This window comes from Lycorma delicatula, chromosome 10, assembly GCF_047948215.1.
Source record: "Lycorma delicatula isolate Av1 chromosome 10, ASM4794821v1, whole genome shotgun sequence".
In the NCBI taxonomy this organism is placed as follows: domain Eukaryota; kingdom Metazoa; phylum Arthropoda; class Insecta; order Hemiptera; family Fulgoridae; genus Lycorma; species Lycorma delicatula.
In genome coordinates, this window is record NC_134464.1 from 504,083 (window position 1) to 511,839 (window position 7,757).

Consider the following 7,757-nt stretch of genomic DNA (forward strand, 5'->3'; position numbering starts at 1 on the left):
ATTTTTTAACCTAACAAACAGATTTTGTTTTATAAAACTTCAAAAAATGTAAATATATAAATCTGTTATAATTTTCATCTTGCATGTTACAATCAAAAATATTTATGTTTTGCTCTTTATATTTGTTTTTTATATTGATCAATCTACTGATTGTAACAGTGATACTGAAAATTGAAATAAACTGTTGTTTAAATTTGTTTTTTTGTTTTATAAAATGAAATCTGTTTGTTGTCTATTTATTCCTTCATTCTTTATGTGCATATCTCCATTACATCTTCATAAAGATTTTTAGGTTATTGATTGTAATATTCAAATAAAATAATTAACTAGTGCAGTTTTTACAGATGTTTATAAATATTTTTATAATAAATACTATATAATAAAAAGTCTGTGTTAAATGTATGAGGCTCGGCTGATAAATTTTGCACACAGGTGTGCTACATGGAAACAAAAGGTACTATCGAGTTGGGCATGATAGCTAAAATCCCCCTCTACAAACCTGCGATAATGCATTGAAATCCGTTTACTGGTTTGTTTTCAGTAGTTGTTAAAATGGAGTCAAGTACGGCTAATATGTCAACACGGTTAAAACAGCGTGCAGTGATAAAATTTTTAAGAGCAGAAAATGTAAATCCTACAAATATGTTTCATCGTTTAAAAACTGTTTACAGTAGTGAAACTGTTGATAGGTGTGAATAGGTGAGTGTTGAAATTTCACAAATGTGAAGCTGGTAAATCAACAATTGAGAACACACCTCACAGCGGACGACCAGTTTCTGTGACTGACCAGAAACATTGAAAGGAGGTGAACGATTTGTTTCAAAGTTACTGGCGAATCACTCAGCAATGCATTGCTATTCAGTTAGGCATATCTAAAGAATGAGTTGGCCATTTTATCAAGTAACTGGGTTACCTTAAAATTTGTGCACAGTGGTTACCACACAAACTCTCTGATGGCACTCTGCAAGTTTGAGTCTATTCTGCCCACCATACTCACTGGATTTGGCTCCATGCGACTTCCACTTCTTTCCTCTTCTCAAAAGTAATTCACCACCGATGATGAGCTCAAGGAAGCTGTGGCCACTCTTGGATCCGAGAAAGACTGCAAGAATTTTTCAGTGATGGAATGCAAAAACTTGTCAACCATTGGACAAAATGTATCTATGTAAACTGGGATTATATTGAAAAATAAATATTATATTTTGTAGCTAAGGTATTATACTTCTATTCATTTTTTATCTCACTCCAGTACCTCTTTTCATTCCCATCCTACGCATATATGTGCAAAATTTATCAGCCGAACCTTGTATACATGCAAGAAAAAAAATAAAAGTTAAAAAACTGACATGAAGACTTGAACCCGAGATCTTTTCATTATGAAACTGAAATGCTCCCTATTTGACTTCTACCGCTGAAGTGGTTGTTTATATACAAATAAGCCACTTGAATCACTTTTTAACTCATTTTTTTTTAAATAGGGTTTCCTCAGAAATGAGGCCAATTTTGATTTAAAGTAGGGATCTCCTCTCCTATCACCTTACAAAGGGGCATCAGTAAACTATATTGTAAGCTACCAATAGACCTACCAATATATGTACCTACCAATCGATTATTTTTTAAGTGCATATATTATAGAAATGAAATATTTTTAAATAAAACATTTTTTACTTAGACAATTTGTTGATATTTATTAATTTATTGCAGTAACAGAAAACTGATATCAAATAATAGCTAGGAGCAATAATGACAATTCTATGAATTCTTGACCAGGATTTGAATCCAAAACTTCTTACATGAAAGGCAAGGATACTTTCCATTCCATCACTGAGATCATTATGTTAATTTGGCCTCATCATTAGTTATTGGTACGTTCTTATAACTTGTATTCCCTAACCTCATTCTAATGTTCAAATTATTTTCATAAGAAAATTCAATAAAATTTGGTGAAATACTAGATAAAAAAAGTATCTTATCTTACCTATCTTATATTACAAAGCCTATTCTAGTAGGAGTCTATTTTTGTTGTTTTTCTGTCTTCTTTAAGAATCAAGACATTGATTTTTCACCTTTTGTCTTTTAAGAAGAGCGGATAACTTTTTCAAAGAAGCATCATTGTTTGTAGACTTTGTATATTTTAAATAAAACTAAAACATACACAATAAACTTTTTAAAAAGCTGATGATAACTTTTAACAAAAACTAAAAATACCTACGCTTAATTAAATTTTTTTTTTTAATTGCCACAAAATTAAAGGCAGTAAATAGAAATATGTAAATAAGTTTTTTATTTATTCTGATGGGTACATAATATATTATATAGATAACATCAGAATTAGGTTGATATGCTACTCCACAGATGAAAAAAGGAACTACCTCAAAGCATTTGCCTGGGTAGATCAAGGGTAACCATGGTAAAACCTTGATTTGAAGGGTACTAACAACTGTTACAAAGGTATCTAGCACGAGAGATTATCGATTCCTTTTTCCCAATAAACATTAACTCATCAGTCAGTAATTATCTAGGTTGTTTTGTCCTGAAAATATCTTTGTTCAATCAGGCACCCTATTCTATAGATTTATTTTACTGTGAATATATTCTATTCAAAATTAAAGTTATTATTGAAATTAAATATCTTATGTTTTATTTAGTGATTTTGAAATATCCAATGGAAATTCACATTAAGGCTTAAGGCTTTATCAGATAAATGAGTTACATAGGTAGTTTGATCATTGATATGTAATACCAGTGATTGATGCTTGTTGGGGATAGTATTTTGAATAAAATGGAGATAATTGATTGTTTTATTTTTTCCAAGACTTGTCTCATTAATTGCCAGACCATATGTTGCTGCTCTTCTTCAAATGGGAGACTTATCCATGAAATATGAGAGTTTAATCTGAGGAGCAGTTAAAAAATTTTAAATTCTCAAAATTTATTTCTGCCTTGTTGATTTTGTATGAGTTAGATGGTAGTTAATACATTAATATTACCATATCATTATACTCTATGATACGTTTTACTGAAAAAGATTGATTACAAATTAATGACAGTTTTGTTATTATTATTATTTCATTATTTTTCTAATATTATAGTAATTAGTATGTAATTTAAAGTTAGAAAAATAAATTATGGTTTGGTTATTAAAAATAAATAAAAAAAACTACGTATTTTATGGCTAATTATTTTCTATATTTTATTTTTTCTATTTATTTCTTTTACTTTGTTTTTCTAAATTCCATCATACTTCATCCTGTTGGGTTTGTTTTTTTTTATACACCTCCTGCTCATCTGTTGTACATCATAAAACTTATTAGTCCATCTTATTTCTTAACCTCTTCTTTTTTTTTAACTCCTCTCCTCCGTCCTTGTCTTTGTCTATTCATAGATTGCTTGGTGGAATTGCTTGCTATATACAGACATAAAACTTTTTTAAACATACACTTTCTCATCGAAACCTACCCTCCCACTTTAGCTTCTGGAGGCTGCAATCAACTTTAATTATTATATAAATCTAGAAACATATGCATGTATGTATGTATAAGTCTATGCATATAATCAGTAATAAAATTTACTTTAATTAAAACATTAAATTGTTGTATAAAAACACGGTTCTGTTGTAATTTTCTTTGCATTTCAAGGCTGTTTTGTAATTAAGAACTTAATAAAGTTTATTTCTTTATTTTGTTAATAAAATAAATGTTTTTATTTGTTTGTTAGTTATACTGTATTTTACTAACTAATGTAAGTTGATTGACTGAATGCAAACCTTTGTGATATAAACATTTTTTTATTTATATTTAATAAAGTTTTAGGGTTTTTCATTAGATTTGATGATTTGAATCGCTATCATAAAATATTTCTTTTGTTATGTCTATAAAAGTTAATCGTTAACGTGAAGGCAGATTAAAGGTTTTCTGTCTGGATTGGTTCAATGCGGTTTTGTAGCAGTTTCTTTTTATATATAATAAACTTAGAGGTATTAGTATATCTGTGAACTGAGTGCACATTGAACAAATCTAAAAGTAATATCTAGCTTTAATATCTTTAATATCTAGCTTTTAGCTTATCTAAAAGTAATTTAGAAGTTTCTCAAGTAGATTTTATGATAATCATATAATTAAAAATATTGGTAATCTGGATTTTGGTTAATCTAGACTGCAGAAGGAAATAAACATTTTGCAATAAAGTATTTAGACCTTATAGTTTTCTAAAGTAAAAAAATTAATTACTACTTTTAAAAAATATATCTCAAATTATGTTAATGACATGGTACTATTGATTGATAGACGTCTGTGCTACTGATTCCTATCTTTCTTTGTTTTTATTATTCATTTATTTTGTGCTGAGTTCTTTTTGAGAGAATTTCCAGATGATTTAAACACCGTTCTGTTAAATTTTGTGTACTGTAATAGTTTATCAATACTAGCCCTATAAAAATCTAGCCTATTTATCTAGTTGAATATATTTATAATGAACAAAAATCTAATTATGCTCTCGCATAGGAATTGTAATACACTTTCAAGTATAGAAAACATGCAAATACTTGATAGCAATAAAAATAAATTTAAATTGCTTACTCCCAAGAAATTATGCTAAATAAAAAACAGAAAAGAAAATACTAGTAAAAACTGTATTTTCTAAAAGATTGGACCCACAATTTCTCACACCAACCCAGACTCCAATTTTTGTTTTGTGTAAAGATTTTTCTCGTAATTCATGACAGTTAATTGTTGACCACAGTTGTGTATTTTTTAAATTAATTTACCCTTCCAGATGAAACCGTGCTTCATCTGTTAAAAATATAATGTCAAAGATACCTATGGAATTTTGATCAATAAAATGTTTAAAATGTTGACAATAATTTAGTCTTTTGGCATAATCTGTAAGTTTCAGTTCTTAAACACACATTTCTTTATGGGGGAATAGTTTCAGTTCTTTTCTTTAAGATTTATGTGCGGTAGCAAGTCCGATATCTTACTGCTGTGCTAACTTACGTGTTGACTTTGAGGAACTTTTAGCCACAGCATTTGAAATATCAAGCAGCTTCTGTTCATTTAATTTAGGTGATTTTCCAGTTTGGGCCAGCATCTACAACATAGCCTATTGCCTGGAATCTTTTGATGAGAGTTGAACTGCATTGTAGAAAGAAATGGGAGTGTTTGGAAACTTTTCCGAAAACTTGTGCTTCACTAAATCAGTTAAAGATCATGTCTTCCAAAAGAAGCATTATATTTTTCATAACTATTGATTAAGATAAACAAAACGAAGCATGTTCAATCACAACTTAACAACTGATGTATTGGTTTATTGCTGAGAAACACAGAGCACCAACCTAAGCCCCACTCCCTGGTCTGAAGGATTGGAACGCAGCAAACAATACCATCCATAAATAAAACAAAATAAACATAATCACCTTTAAATAAATAATTATCCGCTCGATAAAAGAAAGATTAAGCAGCAAGGGGCTTTTTTCCAGGTTCTGCAATTTGTAGGGTGATTAGAATTCTCCTGCTGTCCTTGAATTCCATTCCTAACACCAAAAGACAGAATGCATCATTTAATTCTAAAGTGTACTCACAGCAACTTTACAAATGCTCTGTATATATTCAAATTATGGTATTGAAATTAATAATTTCATTAACTTCTAAAGTTTTAATTGCAGGAAGTTAATTTATTTTGTATTAATGATCTGAGATGTTAAACATATTTTTCCATTATTTTAAATTTAATTTTCACAAAACATTCTGTTAAGGCAACAATCTTTGTGAAGTACTAATACTTTTTTTCCAAATGTGTTTTTTGCATCAATTAGTGAGCAATAAGCAATCTTCCCATGGTCCAGTGAGGTGAGAATGAGATGTAGTTTTGTATTCCTTGGGAACATCTGACCATTCCTGAGGTGTGTGGTTAATTGAATCTAACCATCAGAGTACAACCCACTGGGTTGGTCTAGTGGTGAATGCGTCTTCTCAAATCAGCTGATTTGGAAGTCGAGACTTCCAGTGTTCAAGTCCTAGTAAAGGCAGGTAGTTTTATATGGATTTGAATACTAAATCATGGATACTGGTGTTCTTTGGTGTTGGGTTTCAATTATCTTGGGAATGGTTGAACTGAGACTGTACAAGACTACACTTCATTTACACTTATACATATCATCCTCTGAAGTAATATCTGAACGGTAATTCCTGGAGGTTAAACAGGAAAAAGAAAGAACCATCAGGGTACACCAGAATCCGCTGTCTGATATTCAAATCCGTATACAAGCAACTAACTTTCAGTGTTATTTGAATCTCAGAACCTTTGACTTTGAAAAGCTACAGTTAAACAACTGATTTGTGACAAGTTAACCACTAGACTAGCCCATTGGGCTAAGTACCAAATGTGGAACAAAATACAAAGTATTAAGGAAAAAAATTTATTTTAAAATTGAAACTAAAATTAATGTAATTAGTGTTAAGTATATAATTTCTATGTTTTAGAAACATGCAGAAAGTTTGCCGTTGTACTTGGTGGTTTTTTGAGTTCATCAGTTTTATCCTCCCCCTGCAGCCAGATCCGAAACCAAGCATGAACACGTCTCCAGGGGGTGCTATCGCCTCAAACTGCCTAGTTGAGAACTGACGTTTCTCCCAGACAGCCGGGACTCGGTCTTTAAATAGTCGCCATGCCTTTAATGAGGGGACCTCATGAGATTCTCTCACTGCGACTTCGGTCTTGACGCTACGCCTCAAATGAGGAATTCCAAAGGGATCCTCCACTGGGACAACGGTACTTTGGTGGTTGGGGTTCAATTAACCCCACGTCTAAGGAATTATCGGCCAGAATCTGTAAAAGATTACATACACTTCATTTACATGTCAAATATCATCCTTACCTCATTGGTCCGTGGGGAGGGGAGATTGCTTATTGTTCACTAACTGAATTTTTTTTTGTTGATTGCAACGTACACATTAGGAAAATAAAAAAGTAAAACTAGGTGTTCATTTGGATTGTTAAACAATTAACATGGAAGAAGAAATATAAATAAAATAATAAGTAAATAAATTAAATAAAGAAAAGGAATAATAATATAAATTATTTATTAATAAATAAGTAGTAGTTATAAATTACGTTAAACGAGTAACTTTTTAATTATCAGATATGAACATTCTAAAATTAGAGTTAAAGTAAAAGGTGTGGCAACAAAGTTGCAATAGCTTCCTGTATTGGTTATTTACTGCGAAAAAATAAATTATACAAGAAAACAGTTACTCAAGATTTCATTTTTTGGAGTGGGGATAATTTATGATGAATTTTATTGTGAAATTATTATTTTTTGTATAAATAAACCAAGGCTTCAGAAATTAAAAAAAAAATGAGTAATTTTATTCTGCTCCTTCGCCTTTAAAATCATCTTCCAAGAAGATTTTTTGATTTTACTTACTTTACTTTGTTAAGTGGAAACAATTTTAAAAAATTCCACTAAAAAATGTTCAGCCAATAAAAATTTACTCAAAATTTATTTTTTTTGTGTTGTTGAGGGGAATTATGATGAAATTTTATTGTAATACAGGATGATTCAAAGAAACGGGAAATTTTGAAAGTTGTGTTTGTAGCTGTGGGCGATTGGTACCACTTGATAAGTGGCACTAATCGTCCTCTCTAACCTAACCTGCCATTTAGTTGTCATGGATCCTTGGAGTGGTCGTGACAGTGACAAGTGTGGAGGGAGCGCGTAGAGAATTTCACCATCATTTTAATCTGGGACGGCACGACCG

General features: G+C 30.6%; 1 pseudogene; it reads left to right on the forward strand.

Moving 5' to 3' along the window:
- Nucleotides 1-7,343, forward strand: part of LOC142331639 (prefoldin subunit 5-like) — a 38,227-nt pseudogene extending 30,884 nt beyond the window's left edge.
- The last annotated feature ends 414 nt before the right edge of the window (nucleotides 7,344-7,757 follow it).